The 26,852-nt window shown below is 38.7% G+C and overlaps 1 long non-coding RNA gene across 2 annotated transcripts; it reads left to right on the top strand.

The window, feature by feature from the left end:
- The first annotated feature begins 501 nt into the window (after nt 1-501).
- On the top strand, nt 502-25,698 carry LOC136010946 (uncharacterized). Of its 2 annotated transcripts, XR_010611092.1 has the most exons (4): nt 502-587; nt 1,203-1,299; nt 12,870-12,943; nt 25,615-25,698. It is a non-coding gene; the product is annotated as an uncharacterized LOC136010946 (long non-coding RNA). The 2 variants fall into 2 exon arrangements; XR_010611093.1 differs by lacking the exons at nt 12,870-12,943; nt 25,615-25,698 and adding an exon at nt 10,055-11,435.
- The last annotated feature ends 1,154 nt before the right edge of the window (nt 25,699-26,852 follow it).

Here is a 26,852-nt window from a genome sequence, read left to right as displayed (position 1 = left end):
CATTCTAGTTTTCACATAAACTGCTATTACTCCTGGGTACCAGTAAGTTTACATCTACCAAGGCTACACGCTAATTACATTTTCTTTTTATAATGTTATCTATTTATCAAATTTAGTTTCTTAATGGAAATTAATAGACTAGGTCTCTGCAGTAAAAAAAAAAAAAAAGAAAAAAAAAATCAGAGGTAACAGCGGTTTGGGTATTTTCCAGCTTTTATTTTATTCAGGCTTTAAGGGCTTTGAGTGCTTGATTTGTGATGATGGTGCATGAAATGGGTTATAAAGACAATGTCCAGGAATGGCTGGGAAGGAGTTAATCATCGCCCTTTTGCTAGAGGAAGGGCCACAGCTGCCTGAACTGAGTGCAGGGATTTTCGGGGTAGCCAGCTGTGGGGATTTAATTGATTCACTCACCAGTCTATAAGGGGGGGTGGGGAGGTGGGTGGGGTACTGCAGGGTGACTAAATCCTGTTGTGATTCAGGGAGGAGGAGGTAGTTTGGGGTGGATATTGTAGCTGTGAGAAGATGTAAGCAGGAATGAGTAGCTGAGTAAATACTTAATGTTCTTGTTTCCTTCTGAATGTCAGGTGAGGAAAGGAAAGGGTTTTTTTATTTTTTTTATTCTTTTTTGAACATTTCTGTGAGGAAAAAGGGTGTTGTTTCCATTTTTCATTTCCTTTTTTTTTTTTTCTAACTTAATGGAGCCTTTGTGACATTTTTGCCTGAATCTAAAGTCAGGGTAGCAGGAAAGCCTAGATTAAAGGGAGATCAGGGGATAGCCTCAGCCAAGTGCAGTGTATAAAGATGGGTGCGTGGGTTTGGATAGCAGTTGGAAGTGTGTGATACCAGAGGAAGTCTTTGTATCTGTGTATACAAGAGGGTGACATTTTAAGGAGTCTTGGTTTTCAGATTTGCAGTGTGCCTCTTGGCTTGCTATGAAGTTAAATGCAGTAAATGATTACTTACTTTTTCTGGACACTTGAATGCTTTTCATTACACTGGTAAGCAGGGCTTACCAATGCCTGGCTTACTCTCAGGGTGGGTTGTTTTTCTTCACTTTATCTCTGAATCAGAGTATTGTCAATAATCTACAACTTTTTCTAGAGGGACAGTAATGTGTTTTAGTACCTTCTCTAACAACTAGCTTAGGTTGCATTGATTTGAGCCTCAACATGTTTGTTTTTTTTCTCCCTTACCTTTAGTGGAGTGCTTCTATTTGCTTCAAGGTTTTCCATGTTTAAGCATGATAATTTAAGCGAGGAAACAGGGTTGGTTTAGGGTAAGAAGTTCTACAATAAGGTAAGGTACTAAAACCAAACAGCACCTTGTTTTGAACATTACAGTATGTTGAGTTGTTACATATTCTGTTTCTGCTGTACTTTAGAAATGGTCTGCATTTATCAGCTAGTGTGTATTATTATTTATTCCTCTTCTGTCAGTAACTCTGCTATAGTTGAAGTATGAATACAGAGGGGGTATCACAAGCTTCATTCAGCAGTGTGCATCTAAACAGTGTGTTGTGTTTGAGGAAGGACTGCTCATAGTTAAAACAGTGCCATTCTTGTCTAGCACCTGATTCTAGCAGTTATACACTCCTCATGCAAGTAACAAGGGTCTCTGGGATGCTTTGTGCAAGCCTGGAGAAGAGCCATAAATCTCACCTATGTGTTCTACAAGACTTTGTCATTTGAACAGCTTCCAAATAGCACCTCTAGCTTTACAGGCATGCTCCTAGAAGTTATTGGAGCAAAGGCCTAGATGTGTTCATTGTCCCACAGCAATATGCACACTCCAGAACTTTTCTAAGTGTTTGTAGTTTGTCAAGAAGGAATATAAAAGTTGGCTTTTATATTATTGGTATTCTGAAATATTTCACAAGGGATTTTTTGTAGGAAGTCCTGCTTCTTCAGAGATGATGTGTTGACACAAGATATTGTCATGGTTGAAAGCTTTTCAGTCTATTTCCCCCTAAGGTTTGAAAGGCTAACTTATCTTTTGCCCTCATTAAGGTCAGTTATTGCGTATGAAATACCCTATGTATTCAGAATACTCAGCAAAGTGTTAATCATTGACACAGGAGATGTTCCAAATGTTGTGAGTGCTGTATGCTAGCCAAAGTCTCATCATCCCATGGAATCTGTTCCAGATTCTCTGACTGTAATTTATTGCTGGATTATTCTTTATTAATCCTTGACAGGGTGCCCTGCTGATGTATGAGACAAGAAAGAAGATGGGCCTCATTCATTTAAGTGGTGAACCAAACACTGAGAAGTGACATGGCTATTGATGGCCACTTGTTTTGTTATCAGATGAGATTTTCAGAAAGGTCACTGACAGCACCTTATTGCACTGCGTATTACACTGCAATCTCCTGGTTATGTCAGAGGATCCAGGGTAACAGAGTCTCAGAGCCTCCCTCAGACCCTTCAGATTCCCCTCGGAGCCAAAGGATTGTTCACCTAGATTCAGTGTGTTACTGAATGATACCAGGCATAATCCATTAGGAAATTGAGAGCACCAGTCAGCCTTAAACTGCATAAATCCTAAATTGGATCTAACATACAGGAATGGTTTAGATAAGTAGTTTTGTACATGTGAGATTATCTCTAAAATGATTTATATTCTGAGTTTGCCTCCTGCTATTAAAATCTTTGTTGCCCTTGGATTATAGTATAGCCCAATGAAGCATTACCCTCATCCCCTTTCCAGTTGTGATAATGCTTTTTCAAGACATGGCACTGCTCAGAAGCATGGAATGTGTCCTGAGTATTTTTGTTATAATGTTCGGAAATAACTTCATAAAAGCAACTGCAGTAGTTCAGGCGGAAGGCTTGTTTAGCATTATTCTATTTGTAACAGTGGCCAAAATTGGGCGTCAGGGGAAGATTATACAGCATGCGCAAGGCAAACGTATAAAATCTGTCCACTGAGTGTTCTCCTGGCTTCTAACTATTTTGGCTCAGGGACTTTAAGACCACTGTGGTTTGTCTATTTGCTCTCCAGATCTCTTTTCCAAGTATTTATTAATCCTGCCCTTGAACCCAGAGAAATTTTGCTTCTGTCACATCTTTTGGCAAGAATTTGCGTAATTCTGCTACACATGAATGGAGAACTGCTTGCTTGTTTTGAACTGGGATCAACTAGCTTCCTTTGGCTGCTATTTTCTGTATTGAAAGAGGCAACGAGCAATCCATCTCTCTATCTCATGGTCGCTCAATGATTTTGTGGACCTCCATCGCTTTTCCTCTAAGCTGTCTCTTTTCCTGGATGGAAAATTTTAGTCGAGTCATTTGTTGCATAGAAGCCATCATCTTCATTGCTTCTCTGCACGTTTTCCAGTTCTAAGACATTTTACCACGCGCAGGGCTTAGAAGTAAACATAGTTTACGAAGTGTAGAATCATGAGTTTGTACAGTGAAAGATTAGATGTCTTCTATTTTTTTTTGTTTCATTCTTCATTACTTCTAAAAATTAAATGACCTTTTTAACTGTTACCAAGTACTTCTGTGATATTTTCATGGCACTGTTATAACCCCAAGACTTCATGTCTGAGTGATAATGACTAGCTTAGAGCCAATGACATTTTTATACATGGAGCAAGCTCTGTCTCTCCCAACATACATTAATTCACCTTAATTTGCAGCTTCCTTAATTATTAGTCTTTTCTAAAGTATCTTGATATTCATTCTTTGGCTTTCATTTTCAGAATATTCTATAAGTTCAATGATTTTTATAATTGCTTTAAGGTGTATATCAAGCCTGGCTTTTACAAACAGAAAAAACCCCAAAGTATCTCTCTACAGTATGCATTTAGTTTTTATTTTTTTTTTTCTCTCTAGGCTTTGAAGAGAGATTTTGTTATAGAAATAATTCAGTAGAAAAGAGTAGTTGATAATCAAGAGCTTGAATAGTTTTACTATGTAAAAGTGGCAGTATTTAAGAAAAATCATGAGAAGGCTATGAAGAAGCTTTAGGAAGAGCTGTGTGAGAAGAGCACAGCCAGTAGGAGGTTTACTATGACGAAAGGAGGGCTGACACACACGAAAGACTGGTAGTGTGGTGCGTTGAAGTAAAGATGAAATACTAGAATACGATACAAAAGGTGAAGTGGAAACCATTGACAGCATTTGAAGGGGAATTTGTACACTAAGAAGTGGGGAAAGATGATATAATACCTCTTGGTTTCATCAGGAAGGAAGCAGATTCAGAAAAAATTTAAAGGGTATCTGAGATTCTCAGCTAGTGTACACTGGTGTAGACCTGTAAGCATGTCGTCTTTATCATATCCGCATTTTGGTGCCTTTATTAGAGGAAATGGGAATAATGAAACCACCTGCAAAATGCTTTGATGAAAAATGCTTGCAAGAAGTTAGTATTTTATTATTATGACAACTTTTTTCAGCTGATAACATCCATAAGCATTCCAGCATGTTCCACTTTACCTATTGAAAATAGAGACTTGAGGTAAAAGGAAAAAAGAAGCTATTAAGTCTGGTCATTCCTCCTTAATAATGATATACAAAGAACTGGACTTTTTGACAAAGTATAACTGGAGAAAAAACATATTTTCGCCAGATGCATAGGACATAGGCCAAGGTATTGTTGAGATACTAGTGGAAGAATGATCTGGGACAGTAAGCGCGTATTCAAGACTGTTGTTTTCTGTTTGACTACTTTTTCTGTCTGAGAGGAGATTTAAGTATCTGTAAGGCCACCTACTTATTTTTAAAAGGATTTCAGACTACTAAAACTGTATTTTAATTATCTAGTTTATACTACCAGATGCCTTGATCATATATGAGGTGGCTGGTGAGGCATGAATCTAGAGGAATGTAATGTCCTCCATTCACATTTTGATATAACTTTGGAAGAAGAAATGTTTGTTGGCAATACTATATTTTTTTTTCCTTTAAGTACGAAACTTTTTTTTTTTCCAAACAGTATTGTGTTAGCACTCACTAAACAGATTGATTTTTATTGGATATACAATACTTTCAAAATCAAAACACTTGATGCTGATGCTGATCTTTCTTGTAACGATACTTCTTGAAACGGCACAGAAATTACTAGAGCTTTATAATTTAAAATAAAACATCAATAGACAAGGTGCATGAATAATCGTGAATGTGGTAAAAAGGGAGTCGAGTAAAAGGAGTATTATAAAATATTGAAAGCCTGCAACTCGTACATGCTGCATAAGCACAGCGTGGATGGTTATGTTTCTGGACTGACGGGGCACCATAGACCAAACTGTTTATGTTTTTGGCTGCCTTTAGAAAGTATACGTGACATTAGGTCTTAACCTTATCACAGTTATTTTAATTATGATGTTTTTACGTTTAATTTAACTGTAAATCATATTGAAGTTTTGAATGCTATGTCAGTTTAAAAACTGAATTGAAGTTATTTCAAAAGATAAGAATTTGTTTAGCCTGTGATGTTTAGTCAAGATGATCCACTCAAGTGTGGAGCTGTCAGAAAAGACACTGGTGGATGGTGTTTAATCTGCTCAGTTTCTAAGGGAGATTGGATACTCCTCGGTGTGCAGTGAAATTTTTGATGTATCTTGGTTAGTTAGATAGCCAATTTATGTATTTAAGGACATTAAGGGAGTCACAATGGCCTGCAAAACACTATGCTGTACCATTTCCTAGTTTGATGTTCATGGAGTGTTTACTTCTGCTGTATGGGAAACTGTTTTCTCAGTTTTTCTTATTCACTCTGATGTCTCACACTGAGCTGGGTAAATATTTCAAAAACCACATTGGCAAATGTTGGTTCAGATGAATCCTGCACAACCATGTAAGCAATCGTGAAGCTTTCTGTTTGCTTTCTTTTCCACAGGCATTCACGCATCCAGTTTCTGTATAGTTCCAGTGATGTAAATCTAGAATGGCTGTAGTATTTGGTTGGGTGTTCTCGTAGATGCAGTCACCCTCTGCCTTCCTGTCTCTGCTGATACGCTCCTGACCATGTGTAAAAGATCATCTCCCTTCCTGCTTCCCCAGACAATCAAAAATAAAACCTTCCCGGGGAAGAATGGAAAGTTTTATGGCCAGGGTGATGACCAGATTTTGAGTTGAATCTCTGGCAATGTTGTTTTCTCTCAGCACTCACACCATGCACATGCGCATACTCAATAGGTGGTGGGTTTTTTTGCCTCATAGTCATGAATATGTAAGTCTGTGTGCCAAGCTATGAGTTGAGGCCATGCACAGGACACTGGAGGCATTGCTCTTGCAGGAAAAAGCCTGTTTAGATTATAGTTTATGGATACATGTTTTATATTGGAAAGGTTCAGATTTAAATCAAAGGGTTTCCCTAGCATTTTATTTCTGACAATGTTCTAGGAGAGACTGAACCTACCACCATAGTACCTTGGGGGGAAAACAAGAATAACGCATTCCATGTCTCTTTGTAATAATTGTTTAAAAGGTCTTGCATTTAAGAAAAAATGAGTCAAGAAGTGTAATGAGCCTTTTTTTAAAACAAAACGAAACACCACCAACAAAAACCTGCTCTGAACCTTCTGAAAACGGCCTGCTCTAAACTACAAGTTATGTGACAGAAAAGATTCACATAGCAGATTCAAAGGATGCTTTGCATTAGGTCTTGGTGTTTGCTGGAAAGCTGGGTCTGGAAACTGTTTTCACTGAGTGTGGGCAAACAGATTTTTCACTGGTGAAAGCCATCTATTTACAGAGCATACAAAGACCTGTACCTATAGAAAACATGCTGCTAAGCCCTATAATAGTCAATGATTCAGCCCACTATCAGTCATTAGAGATAAAATTATACATGGACGGATTCAGTGGCTGCAGAGTGTGCATAAACACATAGGATCAAATTTACAAATACATAATTAAACACATTTTCATTCATAAAAATTATTGTAACATTTTAAAAAGGAAATTTGTGAGTGCCAGAGAAAGTCCTTCTTCCTGGCGTTCTAACAGTCTTTCTTTTTCTTTCTTTTTATGCTATGTGACAATTTCTAGGAAAAAATTTAATGTGATCTTAGTCTCCAGGCATACTCTTTCCAGAGAGAAGCTAGTAGAACATTTACAGTAATTAACATTTTCCATCTTCTCATTTTGTTAATGATATCTTTTTGAGGGCCGTGCAGTAATTACTGCCCACAGAGGTATGTACTCTGAAATAAATTAATGACCAATGACCAGTAATGATTAAGGATGTAATCATCCATTGTGAAATATAGGCTAAAATAGATATCAGAAACAGTGTTGGCAGCAAAAATAAACTGCACAGAAAGTGTATTGTGAAACAATGCTAAAATTCTTTTAGCAGTTGATCAGAAAAACATACAGAAAGTTTTTTTTTCTAATCAAAAGCTAATGTTAGTAATTTTATTTTTTAATTTCCAAAACATTTCAACAGTCTGATACACTGAATAAAAATCCTAGCCCTACACAAGCTAAGTTTATTTTTGATGAAGCCTACTTTAGAAATATTAGTTTATCATTAAATGCTTTCATTTTACAGATGAATTCTTAAACCAGGATTAGAATTCATATTTAATTTCATGTAAGCATGAATTTTGAGACTCTCTACCACAAACTACTTTTTGGGCAATTTCACTTTGTGAAACAAAATATTGCAGATGAAAAAAACCTTTGCCCACATCTGTATAACTTTGTACAGATATTTGCATACAGAACCAAAAGTTTAATGGGGGTGAGTTTCCAATAAAGTAATATGTTCTGCTATTCTAGAGACACATAAAACATACAGGGAATGGTGGTTTTTTTTAAATTCATATTTAATAAAGCAAGGCTTTATATTTTATTTAGGGAAGCAATTTATTTTTAGAAATAGAGAATAAAGTCCAGTAGTAATTTTTTAAAAAACAAAATTAATTGACAGCATTTTTTTTTAACAGTGTAATTCAGGAAAGGTCTCAGGAAAATTTGTTCTCTAATGGGAGATAGACATCTTTAACATCTTAAATATTTGACCCTTTGGCCTTACAAAGCACATTTTCACTTTAACAAACCTTAATATGCACAGGGTAGTTTGGATTAACATCAGTACTATCCTTACCCATCTCTAGACATCTTGGTTTAAGGAAATACAGCTTTTGAAAAGAAACTCACTTGGAGGAGTTCGATACTTTGTACTGTACGGAGAGTGACAGTGTAAAAGTTGCTCTTTCTTTAAATCTTTGGTGTTTCCATCTTTGAAAGCATGAATTTTGGAGGTATGTGTAAAAGAAGAGATGACTACCATTGAATTTTGAGCCGAGACCTTCATGTTGCTTAAATTTACCCAAATTGATGGATTTAGCTCTACTTGAGCTCTTGTTAAGGTACACTATCTCACAGGGGGTTCGATTCTGATTTTTCTTTCCAAGTTAACACCAGTGTAAATAGAAAACATGCACTGCAAGTGAACAATATGGGGGGTGGTGATGGTGGGGTGTAATCTATAAAACCCAAATGTGGCTATAAGCAGCCACAAGTCTATTATGTGAAGTGGTTATGTCATCTTACACCAGCAGAAAACTCAGCCGTCTATATTTGATTCCTAAATCTCACCTTACATCAGATGTTCAAAGGTTCAGATGAATAAGATATGTCTCCGTAAAGCGTGTTTTAAATTAAAAGCTAGTGAAAAACATGTCTCTCGATTTCTGGATGCCAGTCTTGGAAAATGTGTTTCAACTGGAAGCTGCCCTCTTCCTATTTTACTCCACCCTCACCAAACAAGTATGCAGTGATGTTGGAGGTGATATTTTCAAGAAAAGCAAAAACTTCTTTGGTTTATCTTCCTTGTTTTGTTCTGGGTGCTGTGAGGTGGCTATGAAAGGGCAGTATGTCTAAAGCAGAAATATTTCTTGAGGGTATGGGGAGGATGTTCTCTTGTTTGAAGGGAACCAAGACTTCCAAGACTGATTTTAATTTTATTTTTAATGTTCATGGGAACCAGTCTTACATGCCTGGCTGAATTCGGAGTTTGGATTTTTGGCAGGTTTTTATTTGAGCCCAGCTTGGCTGTTTTTCAAAATGTCCAGATTGCTCACATTAAATCTGAATAAGCACTACCCACTAGTTTAATCAGAGTCATCTGGTACACCTCTAATTAGTGTTAGTTAAAGTTGAAATTCATAACACAAAATGCTGTATTTTTGGGATATATTTAGTAAACTCCTGAATGTAAAATTGTAAAACGGAAAAGATATTTTGAAAGATTGTTAAAAATTAGAATACATGAATTATAACACCACTATGTAGCAAAATAAAGCTAAGTTCTTGAAAGAAGCCATGAAAACTAGTCTATGCATTTAGGCATGCGTTCATGTGTTCAATGTGTGTAGATACAAATGCATTAATTCTTGTCCCTGCTAATCTAATAATGGACTCCAACTCTACATTGTACACAAATCAGTAAAACATGTACATGTCTAGGAGTATTTCAGAAATTGTCAAATAAGCATGTGACACTTGTTTTAGACATAAATTACTTCTTAGTCTTAACCCATTGCAATATATGATACGCAAGTTTTTCCTGAGTCAGAACCAGACCATTAGCATGTTAGTGCAGATTGTCAAAAAATGAAGCTTGAAAATTATTATACTTGTGCAATTATTGCTTTTAAAATATCAGTCCACTCTACAAGTCTAATCTTTTGGGGTATTATGATCTATATCTGTGTAATGCTCATTTATCTTGAGTTCTTCCCTACATTCTTTTCTTTAAAAATGTTTTAACTTTTATTATGTCAAGACATAGGCCAATTAAACCAGCAAGCTCTGCAGTTTGAATTAAGAAATTAAGAAAACTAGATTTATGATTTTGATTTTTCAGGTATCACTTCTAAAACCTAGAGAACTGGTGAACCATACACTTACGTTTTGCAGATGAGCTATTGTTTTTATGTGTGTAATGTGACAATAGCATAAGAAAGTATCTAAGTGTTTATTCAGATTTACGTCTTACCTGAAATGTTTTTGTTTCTCAATCATAGTTCAATTGATACTCTGGACATAGAAATATCATTTACATTATCTTTTTTTTTTTCCTGGACACATTTCAGCTTCACTATTCAAGGATTGAATGCATCGTGATTACACAGTTTTTTTTCAAGGGCATCTGTTCTTAGACACAGCTGAGGATGGGGCCCACTGAGCCGACTGGAAGGATCCACCTAGAATTTGTTGAATTAAGTCCTTGCACCTGGATATAATTGTCATGCTGCTGTGCTGGGGTTTTCTTAAGCTACTGGTAAAACAAATTAGCTCAATTTAAACTGGCATCCAGTAGGGAAGCAACAACTCACCTCATATAATGTTTTCCAAATAATTATTTTTCTATTGCCAGTTTTGCTTCATGAATATTTTCCTAAAGGCAGGATGAATTGTTGGATTTTTTTTTTTTTGAAGTTAAGCACAAGAAGCAAGAAAAACCATTCTCTTCTGCATATCTGCTGAGTTACAACTAGTATTAGAGTAGTACGTGATTGATTTTATGCGACTATATCTTAGAGACATATATATATATTAAAAAGAAGGTAACAGCAGATAGAACAGATTTAAAAAAAATGCAGTGTAACAGCAGCATCCTCCACCCTCCCAAAACCCCCAGCTTGGTCTCAATATGTATACTTCATGTACATTTTGCCAGCTTTAGCACTGTAATAGTATAGCCACTTCTACATTTGGGAAAGATTCGTGCAAGTTTGTTTTTTTGTTGAACAGTAGACAAAGGTAGTCATTTATGTCTGACATGGGAATTTGTATAAATACCATGGGATCTCATTTCCTTATGTATTTTAGAGCTGCTGGAGCTCGGTAACAAAATTCACAAGCTTCCTGGAAGGTCCACAAAGGTTCATCGTCTCAGTTGGACTTGCAGTGGCAGGACTTTACATGAATCCCTGGAATGTGTGCATCTGTGTTAGCTTCAGCTTTTAGTAATATTCTCCAAATGTAGACTCTGGGAGAAAACAATAAAAAATAATTTATTCAGCTGGACATTTCAGGATGACTTCTGAAATGGAAGAAATAGTACTCTCTAGCAGTGCTCTAAATATTACTGTTATGTATTATTAGTATGTGAGATGCTATTTTGGAGAAGAGAGGGATATGTTCACGAAGCATGGATGGTAGTTTTTGATGTGTCTCTAGAATAACTCCAGTGTAGCTCTGCTTCAGCTGCTGACCAAAGATACCGCTCCTGTGACGTGATCGTGCCACTGTGGATACCAACTTAAATGACTTTCTAAGACGCTGCTCAGTTGGTTAAAAAGTATCAGCATGGATTGAAGTTGCTCCTTGTTTATTAAATTTTAAAGAAAATATTTTGCGAGATCAGAAATAAAGATGGACTTCTAATCATTCTTTTGGAGACAGCGGCAGAAAAATAGATGTACATATATGTTATCATAAACCATTCCCTAAGCCACACTCTCTTTTAATATTGGGTACATGCAAATGCAACAGGAATGTGAATTAGGAAAGCAGAGCTTTTTTGAAGGATGGGAAAGTATCCAGAGATCAGAAGTTAAATGTAGAAGCTGCTGTCAGTCCTTCAGCTGTGCAGTGAATTTCAAATTTTGGAGAGTGTGTCTGTAGCGGCAGGGTCAAGCACAGACATTTTTGTGGCTCTTGATAACAGTTTCAATTGTGCAGGTCTTACCTCAGGGTGAACCATTTGTGTCACAAATTCTGTTACCTGAAAAGCTGTGTTTGTGGCACTGAGACGAGTGGTAAAGTGCTAAATGCATACAGTTTTGCATCAAGTCAGCTTTCAAACAGCAGCTGGTTCCTAACTGGGGACAGTTTAAAGGTGTAGGGCAGATGGCTGTTTTTAAATCACCAGTGTTGTAAAGCAAATTTTGTTTTTTAACTGATAGGCCTGATTCTTGCTCTCACAGTACAGCCTGTTTTCTCCACTCCAGCAGTGTAACAGGGACTCCCCCCTGGTGTGGATTTGCCATCAGTGCTCCGTTCAGAGGCTTGAGCAGACCCAGGAAGCAGAAAATTCTTAGACCAAAAGGGCCCAGCACATAAAATAACATTGACTGACTTATCAGTATCTGTGTTCTGTGGAAGAGGAGATCACAGCAGAGAGCTCCTGTACCATAACTCCTTGTACCAGTGCACACCCAGAGCAAAGTTTTTCTTCCAGCTGCGATAACCCTGAATCAATGCATATGAGAATGCGCAAACAAGTTACTTTCATACAATATACCTTTTCATAAGCATATTTTTCTTGAGCTTCAGGGGAAAGAAAAGACTTTCACTCTTCCTCAAAGTTGTATAACAACTATGGTCTGTGTAAGGGTTGCCTTGCCTCCTTTCTGTGCTCCCTCTCCTGTCCCAGCTTCCAGGGAAGAGAGAATAAGGAAAACCAGCAAACTGAAACTGAGCTTAATAGCTTAATATTCCTTTTTTTTTTGTTTTCCTTATGTGATGATAATCCTGGGCCTGCACTTAGAGAGAAGCTTCCAGTGGGAAATTAAGCTAAACTGAAAAGCATAACAAAACCCAAATCATCTAGACTGCAAGAATTCCTCATTTCTTATTCTTTAATGCTTATTAATAGAGACAATACTAAACCCAAAAGGAAGCTAGCAATATCCTGTTCTTTTTCTTTTTTGTTATAGCTTAAATTTTTGTTTAGTAAACTCCATGTCAGATCTTCTAATTTAATTGTTGATCTCACAATGTGAATAACCGTACAGACATGACTAATAGCATTCTCTTATAATTTCATTACAGGGTAATGGACATGTGGTTTTTAAAACTGATTTTTTTTTTTTTACTTTCTGTTGCAGAGTGTTTATAATATAAATGAACTCTCACATCCTGCTTTCTTTTTCTCCTTACCCTTTTTTCATTTCTTTTTAGATTTCATTCACAGGAAAATGCGAGTGATGTGTGCCACTGATTTGGGTCATCTGCATGCAATTCAAAAGGAAAAGGTGATTTTTATTTTTTTTTTATTGCCTGCCAAGTAAGTGGGAGAGGTGTAGGAAAAAGTGGATTTATGCATAAAAAGCAAAACTCCAGATGAAAGAACGGACCTCTTTTATCATCGTAGAAAGAATCCATCTGCAATAATTACCAGTCAGATGATCCGCACACTATGTTACTTTGTGACATCTGAGAACTGCTGCACTTCTTGAACCAATAGCCGCTATATAGCAACCAGCATCAATCCTGAATGAAAAAATTGGCCCAACCGCTGGTGAATGGCACTCAGTAGGTTTCCCATTGAACTATGCTGCGAAACAATGATGCACATTGGTAAATCACTGTGTGCGCCTTTCACTTCTTATGCATATCCCATACTGGACAGCTTCCATTCACTCTGGCACCCACTGCAAACAAATGTAACTATGCATCAGAGATGAAAGTGAAAATGCATATGTTAAATCCCAAATGGAAGCAGAAGAGTGTAATATATACATAGTTGCTTAGCAACAAACATGTTTTGGCCACAGGAATGGTGACATCAGTCAGAGGAGCCAGAGGGAAGCTGCTCTACCCTCCTTGTCTCTCTCCCTAGAAGCTTCATAAAGATTTTTCCTTATTTCTTTCAAAGCAGAAGAGGGAGGGCTATTGTAGACAATTGTTTATGCTATTAATGCAACAAACAGCACGACAATTGGACTTCTCTTTAAGCAGAGAAACCTGTTTTCATTCTGGGCGCCCTTTCCAATGCTGCATGCCCTCCCATACAGCCAGGTGTTTGATCCTCACTTTATGGCTCACTGCAGTCCCTCTTAGCTGAAATGCTCAGAGAAATGAAGTGCTAAGTCCAAAACTACAAACTGATGTAATTAAAAAATATTTTTCGTGTCACTCACTCTGGTTTTGACCATATAATGCCTTTCACTTCAGCTTCTAGCTTTTATTCTAAGGGCATTTTGCATTCATCTGGCTCTGCCCTTTCTCAGGGAAGCTAGCAATGTTTATTTCAGTAGATCACACAGTGGCTATGGCTAGTAGATAAGTATTAAGTGATTCCTCCTGTTTTAGATGGTCTGAATATCTCTTCTTTCACTCTCTCTTCTTCCTGCATACTCTGGTGTGCATGCTGTGCCTTCTGCAATGGGAGGCAAAGGAGAGAGCTGGCAAGTCCTGGTTCAAGTTACACGCACCCCTGCATGCAAGTGGCTCCTATTGACACAAACGTGAGCTCTGTGCATAGCTGACACATAATGTGCCTCATGCTTTCAGCAGGCTGCTTGCTCCACTGGACCATAACATCTTTCACGTATAGAAATATTGCACACTCGGGTTAAAATCGATCTGCCACCCTCAATTGCTGCAGACACATCCCTGAATACATTATTTTTGAGTGTTTCCTTTTAATTTAAGGTAATGAATGTACTTTGGTGGATCCCCAGTGGGGGGAAAGAACATTTCAGGCATACACTTCTCTTTGCAAAGGCGGCTTTTTTGACAGTGTGAGAGACGTGTAGGAATGCGAGATATATTGAAGAACTCGAATGAAATTAAAATCATGGATGAAAGCAGGGTTAAAGGACCATTATGGTAAAATAAGGCCTTTATTTCCATTCATGGAGCTATTATGCAGATGGTGTTTTACTTGCTCTCATTTTCTGTGAATTCATAGAGACCCTTTTTCAGGTACTAGCACATATCAAATTGACAAGATATAACCAATAATATCTTGCACTTACCATCAGATTGATTTTTGAAAAAAAGTGTGCCATCCTGAAAATATGGAGGAACTTGAGACAAGTTGTGGTGGTGCCTCTAAGCCGACAAGGTAAATGAGGACTTAATGGAAGGGTGGATTAAAACAGTATATAAAAAAAAGTTGTATGATAAAAGGCTGCAAAACAGGAACAAGTGTGATAGTGATTCTTTCTGAAAAGAAAGACTATTTTCTTCTCTTAAGACTCCAAGAGAATGAACCTGAAGGTGGAAGGATATAGCTGATGTCCTGAACAAGGAGCTGAGGAGGATTCTTCTTTTTCTGTCTGTGACCTAAAAGCAATTCTCTTTGCATGACTTTCGGCCTGAATGGGAGTACTGTGTAGCCTTATCTTACAGAAATCAAATTAATATGTGGATCTGAAGTTCATGACTGGCTCCTCAGAAAGACAATAGGTAAAACTGGGATACCATATCTGAAATTTGTGAAGTTGGTATCTTGAGCAATGAACTGAAATTTGTTGGCTGGGGCTCAATCCAAGAAATTCAGCTAATATGCTCCTGTGTTTTCCTCACATAAACTCTTCTTTTTTAATTTGTGATATGAATGACTCTATCAGCTGAAAAGATAATTTAACTAGCAACCAAAATAGATGCTTTAAAGGCCTGTTAGATTGCTAGTATTTTAAATGTGAATCAAAATTTTTGATGGTAATTGCTCCCATTGAGTAAAACAAGATTTTACAATTCACATTAATTACTGAATTCTAATTTATTTCCCAATGTATGCATTTTAGCTCATATCTCTGTGACTTTATAAACATAGGCTCAATGGTTTGTCAAATGCTGGCTTTCTGAGAAGCATGATTTATAATTATTGTAAACCACATACATGGACAGGTAGCTCCCTTTTAAAAAAGGTATATCTTAATGTTAAGCGAAGATTATGAATATATTCATGCTTTTAGTAGTGTTGTGAAGCTCCAATCAAATGCAAAGTCTCTGTAAAAATATCTTGAAGATTATTATTTGGGTCACATTTTAGTCTGCTGGGTTTTCCTGAAAGGTGGAATAGAAACAGGAGGAATGTGGTGCTGGAATCCACATGAAGATTCGTGTCACAGTATCAGTGACAAAGTTCACATCCTGAGGAGTAAAGTTTGAGTTTGCAAGATTAATAATAAGAGAAAAGGTGGAATGGAACAAAGCAAGTTGTGAGTGTAAGTTCTGCTGTATGGGCTCTATTTTTCTATCCCTCCATCTTTTAAATGGGTGACAACTCTGCCCCACTTCATTGCAGTTTTTTTGTGTGTGTGTCTGCAATAGGCTCTGTAGGATCTGTACAGACTGTATTTATATGCCACTTGGAGTCACTTTGATATTCTTAGCAGCTGTACTGATCCAGTGGTCAAATAATTTAGCTTTAAGTAAGACTTCTGAAACTGATTCATTATTCAAATGCGCTTTATCATGACATCAAATGCCTGCTAGTAAAAATGGTGAATACCTCAGATTCTGTTTAACCTCTCTCTCTCTGGATAACTCTCTTGATAAACTTATGAGCAAAGCTAAAGAAGCAGTCTTGATGAAGCCTGCCATGAGATAGGTATTTTCCCAGTTGGAAACCATACTTGGAGATCAATAATCAATGAAACACCGATCAAATGGAAATCTTCACCAAGCAAGATCCTGTGTTGCAGTTTGGTCTCACTGATTAGTGGAGGAATTACTGGAAAAAATATTATTATTTGGGAGGAGAAAGTGAAAGGTACTTGATATATATACAGAGGAAAATTTGGGTGTAGAAATGCAGAATGAAAAACAGAATGTTTGATTCTGAAGAAAATAATAGACAAGTTATGATGGGTTCAACCTGTACTTAAACCTTCGACAAAAGGATGATGTTTTTATATGAGCTTTATCTGGAAGGCAGGTATATGTGTCCTTCTAGCTTGCTCAGTACTGACAAATTTCGGGCTTACTTTTCAAAAACAATGTGGAGCAAAGGGGAGAATCCTGAACCAAGTGGTCAGAACAGCTGACAGGGAAATTGGAAAGATGGGGGCTCTGTACAGTGTACAAAAGGGACCAGAGCCATCTTCAAACATGTAAAAAGTTGTTGCAGAGAGGAAAGTAACTAGTTGTTTAACACTTTTTCTCTGAATTGGTAAGAAAATACAGACTTAAATTACTCCAAGAAAAATTTAATTTAGCCATTATGAAAGTCATAATTAAAGAACAGATCAGATTCTTTTGGGAAAATGTGCGCATTTCCACTGTTGAAGGACTTTAAAAACCAGTTAAATAAACATCTGTCAAAAATAGCTTTGGTACAGCTGATTTTTGACAGCTTACTTTATTTTTTTTAGCTTTGTTTTATGTTCTCCAAGTAGATTCTGCCACTTGGATGTTTGTTGTTAAAGCCAGCAATCAAAATACTAATGTAAAAGCAGAGCCCTGTAAAAACAGAGGATCTGGTACAGTTTCTAGTCATGTCATTTAGCCTCTAGTGGAAAGTGCCAAGATATGTGCTTTGGAAGACTCGTAGGGCATATAGCTGCATGTCAGCCTATTTCAATTAGTGTGTTGAAATGGCGGATTATACATCTCTATAAAAATTAAATTGGTCTCATCCCTGAAATTACAACAAGCCTGAGGATCCAATGGAAAAATCAAATCTTGAGCACCTCGATTTCAGGGGCCACTGAAATGCATCGTACCACTACCCCTGTGGCACCCTGCTGCCATTGTTCATCCCCTCTAGATGTCCTTTTTCCCACAGTGTGGGGGTCACAGGGACAGGGACACACTGATAAGGAGCAGTCCCGAATGGATGGCTTTCTGCTCAGAGTGTGTTGGCTGCTGAGATGCTGGTGAGCACTGGGAGCCTTAGTTCTGTAGTTTTCCAAAGATAGTCTTCCTCTATTGAGAGCTTGTATTCAGACTATTTAAGCTTGATATTTAGATGGATTTTGAGTGTTTAATGATGCAGCAATGTCTAGCTAGTGGTACACTCTAACGCACCATCCATTTATAATCATCGTGTGCCCCGTCTAGGAGCTCAGGTGAGCTGAGGGTTTGTAGTTACCCTTGTGTGCTCAGCTACTTCCCACATTCAAGTCCACTCTTCTTCAAATCCATCAGTGGCTCATGCCACCATCCAGCATGCCTGCCTTCCCCAAGCTCTGGGGAGATCGGTCACATTACAGGCTGAGATGGGAACATTTCTCAGATTTCATTACTTTTGCTTCCTGCCAGTTAGTGAGAGGATGCCATTGTCTGAAGCTGGTGGTCACAACTGTTGTTGGGCCCTTCTGCCTCTTGTGTGCTGTACACAAGTAGCAGCCCCAAGCAGAGTCAGAGGCTCAGCCTGTTGTGTCTCCATCCCAGAGGCAGCCAAGCGGTGGTATTTCCTGGTGGCTGTCCTGCCTCTGCTGAGCCTGCAGCAGTGGGTGAGCAGGTCATGGACAGGGCCTGAGAGCCACCAAACGACATGCAGCTGTCAAGAAGGAGACTGATTGCTGACAGGTCTTCCCACCTCATGTTAGGTGGTGACTAATCCTGAAGGAAAAGCAGATGGGAAGCTGAGGCTGGGCAGAGTTCAGGCAGCTTCCCTGGGGAATGGAGGTTAGCCCTCCGTGTGTGGATCCATGCTCTGTACATGAATGTAGTGACATTTCTGTCTCTCCTACATCTCCTCTAAAAACTGTGCTCCAGGATGTCTTGCTCATTGGATGTGGGTGGATCTGGCATTGCATTTCTTGTGGACCAAGGCACAGAGTTCTTGGGAAAAGGTCTCAGGAGGTGTTGTTTCCATAACACTCTTTCTCAGGGACTGGGGGAAGAAGGGAGGGGAAGAATTGTGAGGCTAACTGTCATAAAATGTAAAAAATGAGCCCCTGCTTTCTTGGATGCTACATGCTTGAGCTCTAAAATTACTGGTTTCTAAACTTCTACAAAAGTCAGTGGCATTACTGTGTTACTGGATTTGTTGCCTCAGTTTTTAATTCAGTTGTGTTGTGACAGACATAGAAGTATTGGGGGACAACTCCAGCAACTTCTACCACCAGTCTTTAATCTCCACCTGCCTTCTTCCCTGTCTCTCACAGCCCCTGTGGACAGTGCCAGCCATCACGAAAAATGTGAACTAAGTATTTTTCCACAATGCCAGCGTGACTGTAGTTCATCAGGGAGGGCTGCCATACCATGAAGCTCTTCAGATGTGGTTTTGGGTGACAAATGGAAATCACAAAAGCTGGGTGCGCAGGTTAGCTGTTCCCCACTGCATTTTGATTGGCAGTCAAGAAGTAACAAGCAGACAGACATTTTAGGAGGTGCAAAGGCAGTAGCAGCAGCATGGCTGAGATTCGGAAGGTGTGTGTGTGTTCTTGACCACACACACCCTCCATGGAGTTCAGTTTTCAAGGGGAGAAGTGTGTGTGTGGGTGGGGATGGCAACAAGCTTAATTGCTGTTTGCCTGATATTTTAATTTTCTTTGCTGTTTCTTCAGCAGGGGGGAGCATTTGGCATGGGTGCTTCTGAAATGAAAGGCTTGGAGGCCCATCTTCTGGCCTCTATCAAAATAATTTGTATTTTTTAAAAATTCCTTATAAATGAAACTTCTGCATTATTTAAGGCAATATCAATGTATGTGAAACAAAATGAATTTTAAATGGAACTGTTTTGAAATGAAAATGTTATTTTCAGATAAGTCCGGAACAAAATGCTTTGAAACTTTTCTGCTGTGTTTGGTTTAGAAAGCACAGTGCTGCTGAAATGGGCCTATTCCTTAAGGACTTTTTTATTTTGAAAAAGCAACTTTTTCTACCTGAAAAGCACTGCCCAGCTCCAGTTAGAAACCTAACAGCCCTGGTGTCTTGTAGCGGGAGTTTTCTGAGGTTCATAAATCACTTGGATAGTTATGAGCATTTTTCTCAGGACCAGATTTATTATATTTAATGTCTTGAATATTGTTTGAACAACTCATATTAAATCCTATGTACTATAATTTTTTCCTCATCAATTCCATATTTATAGCATTAATCATTTCTCTGCAGTTAATTAAGAGAATTGATGGCTCTTAGGCTTCCTTAAGCTGATCCTTTAAGTATATCAAACAAGATCTCCATTACCCAAATCAGACACTATCACAATAGCTGTACAGATGCCAAAGAGACAGGAGCACAGATCGGAGAGTATCCACAGGGACTTGACAGACAAAAAAGTAATATTTCAAGCTTGTACCTCAGTGGAATGTGAAAATAATAGCAATATAATCCGAGGAGTGTTTGTGTAGCCCCTATAGTTTAAAACCTTTAGCCTCAGCCACACTAATACTCTGAAACAAGGATGCTGATTATATGACCAATTGTTTAACATGTGTTCCTAAACTGGTTTATAATTACCAAATTAATCTCTCTGAGGTATTAAAAGCTCATTTGCACAATCTTTGTAAAACTAAAAGGGAAGCAAAGCACTTTACCTGTGTTGATACAGAGCCCTGCAAATAGGGACTATTTGTTTTTGTAGCTGTTGTGGCTCTGGGAGCAAGTAAATATAAACAGCAGGAAACACAAATACAGAGGCAGTGCAATTGGAGGCTGTCAGGAAGCAGTATGGTGGCTTCAGGAGCTGAATTCGGCTTGAAATAAGCTTTGTCTCAGTATGCGTAAGAGGCTTTGGCACTGTATCAGACCTCTGGGGAAGCCACTCAGCAGGGTGGGGATTACTATAGTTTGTGCTTCCCAATTCACAGCAAACTTGCTTCCCTGTCATACTCGTGCATTAACTCTCTCTGTCCCACCTCGGTGCTTTTTGTGGGGATTTGTTTGCTTTCTAGCAAACAGCCTGACATCTGCTAGTCGGGAGTGGAGGAGAAAAATCCCCAGCACGCAACATGACTGAGCAATGGCAGAGCGTTTCGCTCTATGACGAGTGAGAGGCACAAAGATGGCTAATTTTGCCAGGCTGGATAATTCTCTGCAACGGATGTGCTGTGCTTGCTTTGACAATACCATCTAAAATGCAAATGAATTATGCCTGCATATAATAGCTGGCAGTTTTGTGTAGACCTGGGACTGGTATCACCTTCCTCCTAATGGCTATTATTTTTCTCTCTCTGAGAACACATGGTCTCCACTCTCTCTTTTGAGGTTTCGCAAGGGTTAATTTTCTCTTAGCTGTGGGAATATTTTGCATTAGGAGAAACTCCATGGTTATTCCTAACACATGACTATCAAAGAGTCAGATTAGCTGAGGGGGAGGGGAAAGGCTCCTGAGTTTGCACTTCCTGTGTCTTAATAAAGCTGAGATTCCAGAAGTATTTAATATTATTGTGGTTTACATAGGAAATTGTCTGAACACTCTTAGTAAGTAACTGAATATACGGCTGTTATATTGAATACCATTTGTCCAAGATAATTTTTCTTCCGGTTATATTAGATATCTGGAAAATGTTGTAAAAGCAGGATCTCGTTACGGTGCACAGCTAAATGAGTGACTATAAAATACAGTTTTAAAAATTTAAATATCCAAAATGTATTGAGAAATGTGAGGTGCACTAGTACCAAAGAAACAACAGCAATTGTTTTATATGCACTGCTAAGGCAATAAAATCTGGATTCCTTATGTAGGTCCAAATGTAGCAGCTGGATTTGGCTTTATGAACCATGAAAAATAGTTCCCATCTGGAAGTTGATGTTGAATAAAGATGCAACAGTAAGGCTGCATCTTACATGTAACATTTATACATTTCCAACTCAATACAGCACTAGTATTAGAAAGGAAAGAGAGAGAGGGAGGAAGGGAGAGATGGGAATATACAAATCAGAAGCCTCTGGCCAACATTTTAATGTGTATTCTCTAATTCAGGAGCCTCAGATTTTGGCTGCTTGTGTATTTTTTTGTTTGTTTATTCGGTTTGGTTTGGTTTAGTTTTATAGCATAACCGTACCAATAGTCAATACTGCTCAAGAGAAGGCTTCTAAATGTCTTCCACCACACTTACCGCTTCAAAGACTGTAGTCTTTGTCTCTCTGTCAGATAAGTAAGAATGTGATTATGTCATTATTTTGTGATATTAACTCCCCCCAAAGCATTCCTACAGCCCCCTCACCCATTGAATTGGCATTTAAAAGTGCATTCAAAGAGCCTGCAAATCAGGAAGTCTGCTTCAAAGTGGCTGCAGGCTGAAGCTGGCCCTTCGTTCTGCACCTGCACCCTGTCATGAGCAGTGTTTGCAACATGCAAATCCCACATTTTCATATCCAATTCCCCTGTCATAAGGTGTCCAGGAGATTCTACTTCCTCTCACACAAAAATATGAAGGTCCAATTTAGAGAGTTATTTAAAAATCTGACCCCAGACAAAACTCTATTAATAATATTCTTAAAGGGTTTTGTTAAATTTGTGATGCCCCAAGGATTTTAAAAATTGAAATTATACACAAGCATACTCTGTGCTAAAACCTTACACTGTAAATAAGGTTGTAAACTCTTATTGATAACATAAGGCAACAAAAAGCTAAAAAAAGGAATTAAGTTTGACCATTTTATTGCTTCTTTTTTATTCCTTGAGCAAGAATTATTTCTAATGCAAGACGAAGTGTTAGAAGACGTGATGATTCCCTTTGGCTTTTGCCTAGAAGCTGTTGTGAGGTTTCTTTACTGTAAGACTTTCATGGTGGCCCCAGTGCTGCAGTACATCTGGCTGAAAAGATTTCCTGTATTTTCCTAAAAGGGTGCTGTTATTGTTCCTGTTGCCCTGGCTATTTCCATGAGCCTTTAAAATGAACCCAGGTCCTGCACCAATGTTGCAAGGCAGGCATTTTAAAGGTGGGAGAAACTTTAATATCAAAGTTGGATGTTGCAGGTATTTGTAGTCATCAGACCATGGGAATTTTGAAGCGTCCTTAATATGCATTTACCATGCATTTGAAACAATAACGCACCCTGATGCTTGCAAACCGTATTCCTTTAACATAGGAAATAAGAACCACATAAGTTTAATATACTGACATGTGCAACACTCACTTGGTACATGTGGCCCACTGATGTGATCACAGGCTTTCCTCAAGTTAGCTCTTCAAATCAGAAAGCAGTATCACCCTTTCACCTCTTAATATCCTGAGATTCCACACCTACAGTGCACTCTCCTGCTCATTCAGGTAAGTCCCTTGCTGAGGAGGGCTCTGGAGGTCTGTCCCAGGAAGGTGTGTGGCTGTTTGTATGTGTGCAGGCAAAAGGGAGGATATAATCCCTTTGAGAGAAATTGTGCCACAGTCTAAAAATCTGCCACAACTCTTTTGGGAGAAGTTTCCAAAGCTGAGCTGAACGTGTTTGACTTTAGCAGTCTATTTTCTGTGGTGTTTCTGGCAGATACTCCTCAGGCCAGGACCTAGGTGGCTGGTCTGAATTTGCAAGTGAGGGCCAGGAGTGTTCTCCCTCTCTCCTTGAAAATGAGGAAAAGGCACCACGTTTGCTGCTCCTTGGTTGAAAGTACCCTTAATGGTAAGGTCTGATAACAGCATCCAGGAACACATCTTCAAGTTTAACATCTCAAGAGTGGCCAAGCCCCTGAAGGTGTGAGGAGTGTAAGGCTGCATCTATGAAACCAAAGCAGGAGTATAGGCAATCTCTTTTTGAGGCTGGGTGCTTTGGGACAGGGCGGGCTTGCTGGCAGGCAGGCAGCGAAGGCAGAAGGTGTCTTTGCGGCAGATTGGGGGCTGCAGAGAGGGAACAGGAAGGTCAGGTGGAGCAAATGAAGTTTGAGGAGGAGGCGATGAGGGAGGGAGAGGTTCTACCTCCCCAAGCCTGTGCCATTTACCCTCAGCCTATCCCTTTCCCAACTGGACCAACATCCTCCATCCTCCTCCACTATCTCCCTTCTATTGTGGGGCTGTCCTTGCTCTATGCTACAGCCCCTGCATGTACCTCTGTGCACCTTGGGCTGGGTGGATGAGGACAAACAGACTGTGGAGAAGGACAGAGGCATTTCTGTTCTGCCTGCCTGCCAGGCAGTGGGCTGCAACTCCTTAACTCGCCTTGGCCTGGCAGCAAGAGGAAGAGCAAAGGCTTGCATCCATAAGCATGGGCTTTTCAGGGTCAGGAGCTGGTTCCTTTCTCTCCTGTCCTAAGTAGAAGAGATGATCAGACATTACCTACTTTGTCTATGCCTTGAGCCTGTTCTGGACTCAGTACAAAAACCATAAATGTTCATTAACTCCCGTGACCAGCCTTCATGAAGAAACAAAAGCACCTGGAGGAACACTATAATGCTGGTTAAAGCATATGGAGAGGTGATTGTCTCTCTTTTCTGTATATTTACATTTATTGTTCAGGTTAGTTTTATAATTAAAATTATATTTAAAAAATTAAATAGCTAGGCTTCCAAGTCCCTGATCTCTTTTTATCCTCAAACTTGCACCAAAAAGAAAGATTTTTTTGCATTGAGAATATTTCTGTTCCCAGTTGCAGGATCTCCAGTCTTTTCATTGTTTAATTCACGTGCATGCAAATGTAGGGATTGTGCAAGCCTTGGCAGGCAATGCTCTGGAAGTTGTTCCCTCTGCTAAGCAATTTAACCAGATAGGTTTCATGGAGGTTGGTAATCCCTTCCAAAACTGCTGAATCTAGGCCAGGATTTAGAACAGACCAGCGCTGTGCTATTAGAAAGCATATAGGTTGTGTGCGCTTAGCCTGGGAGCTGAAGAGCAGCGCTACAGTCCTGCCTGTGTCCAGTGGCTTTAATAAAGAATCCCATTTATATTCATTACCGCAACCAAGTCCTGCCTCTAATCTATCGCAAGGGACACTACAGATATATTATTTCTTTGTAGTCTCAAAAAGCTCAGATGGTTTTTAACCTTATTAAATTTAAACCCCTTAAATATGCTTCTGAAGCAAAACTTTTAGCAGTAAGCCTCCAAAAAAGTGCAAGATTTACAAAGCAGATTTATGGCTATGTAGTGAGTTTAGTAACATTTCTCTGAGCATATAATTTGCCAAAATTAGAGGAAATTCCGTACTTCAGCTGAAGAGAGAGCATTAGGAACATCTACTGTGCTGGTAGATCAGGTCGTTATGCTCTAAGAAGCAAGACAACAAGGTGTTAATTTACCTGGATTATTTCCTAATGGTTGTTGCCTTTCAGGAAACAATAAAACTTTGAATTACAGAATGCTTCAAAGTCCTGCGGATTTCACATCTACCTTATGGGAATAAAATTGGTCATAACCTCCCAGAGACAATATCTTCGTTTCCTAATAGAACCAAAACCCTAATTCTTTTTAAAGGTTAAACCACAATCACTTGCCCTGTAGCCCCATGCAACTATGTAATTTTTTCTAAGTGTGCAGGTACCAACTTGGTATTTACAAGTAAAGGATCAGCCTGAGTGTTTCAGAGCTACTGTGATACCCTGTGGTACATGGTACAGTACATGGCAGTTTACTTCACAGGAAATAAGAACTAAGAGAAGTCAGATCCTCCTAGTCAGATTAGGAGTTTTTTGTTTTTTTTTTTTGTTTTTGTCTAAAATAACATGCTATCAAGTTTTTGCTGAACTGTGTTATAACTAAGCAAATGTTTTGGTTATGGAAAGAGGAAATACTGCATGGCCTGGGCTTGGATTTCAGCATTTGGTAAACAGTACGATAATACAGATGTTTGTTCATTTTTCATCTACATTTTGGGGCCACATGTTTTCAGTCAAGTTTTGGAGACTTATTTTCTGAACGAAGTGTATTTTTTTACTATTATTTTAGATAGGGCCAGCTGGAAACTAAGGAAGGGGGGAACTGCTTAAAACTGCCTCTACATTTGCAGTATTTCATTTTGCAGTATCAGTAAAAGCAAAATTCTATGAAAGATTATAGAATTATAAGCCAATCAGCGGAGAAATAAAAATGGCATTAGAAATACCAGTATTAGCATCTCAGGGGCAGTGATTCCTCTTTTTGTATTCTAGGCAATTCTTTTCCCAGCACCTGGGCCTTGGATAGGACATGTATATTCTGGCAATTTGGCTGAAGACACCAGCTGAAAAATGAGCAAATCTACACTGTGAAATCCTGTAGCCAGACACAACAGGAAAGCAAAATTGCCTGTCTCTAGGCAGACTGATACAAAATATAGTTGAGGGACACATTTTCCCTAGACAGGGCAAGCAGAAGTTGGATGAGTGTTTTCTCCATCTGCCTGTTTTTGACAATAGCATTCAACATGACTGGGAAACACTTCAAAAGAGCATACAAGTGTTCCTCTGCAGGCATTTCTACATGTTTTAAGTACATATTCCTAAATGGGTGTATACTGCTTTTGTCTTGTGGAATGCATCACCTAACAACGTAATGCAATGGACAGCAAAGTTTTTGCTCCCATTAGTAGTATCCTCCACATAGCTGTGACTGGCAGTTCCAGGGAGAAAGGATTTCCATGAGTCACAGTGATTTATAACATAAATCTATTTAAAGTACATTATATTTGTAACTTTTGTATTAAATAGAATTTCATTAAATGTGGTGTGAACCAATGTTCAAATGGATATATAACATGAATTTATATAAATATGAAGTGTTCACAAAAAAAAGTACAGAAATTTTGCTGTTAGGTTTGTATTTCTTTGAGGCCCTTTTATGTATTTTTAATGCACTAGTTATTAAAGTATCCACTCTTTAAATTGTATTCTGGCCTATAAGCTTTTAACTTGGAAATAGATCCATCTGCCATTTTGAAAGAAAATCTTGTTCTAAATATGTATTGCCTTCAAAGCAATAGATATGATCCTTGAAGTCTGGGTTTGTTGTTACCTTGTCAAATACTTTGAAGAAGGAAGTCTCAGGGTGCTTTTGTAAACTTGGCACTTGGCAGAAAAAGGATTGTGAAGGCACAAAGCAATGTAGTATCAGGTTCTTGGTCTGGTTTCAGGTGATATCCCAAATGTGAGGGATAAAACTGCTTTATTAGACTTGCATAGTAATTAATCAGAGGAAAACTGAGGACACTGATTCATGTGTGACTTGCACAAAATCCATGGGCATATCCAGCTGCCTTCAAGCAGATCTAACCTCCAGGAGGAAAGGCAGAGTGTATATCTCCACTGTTCCTCTCCAGAGATAGCTTTAGGCTGATCCCAGCTCCCCACTCTTGGCACCTGGTGGCACCTTGGACCAGAAACCCCTGAAGGCACAGGCGCTGCTGTGGGGA

This window comes from Lathamus discolor, chromosome 3, assembly GCF_037157495.1.
Source record: "Lathamus discolor isolate bLatDis1 chromosome 3, bLatDis1.hap1, whole genome shotgun sequence".
Lineage (NCBI taxonomy): Eukaryota > Metazoa > Chordata > Aves > Psittaciformes > Psittacidae > Lathamus > Lathamus discolor.
The sequence above is the reverse complement of the archived record's forward strand: the minus strand, read 5'-3'. Positions and strand labels throughout refer to the sequence as shown.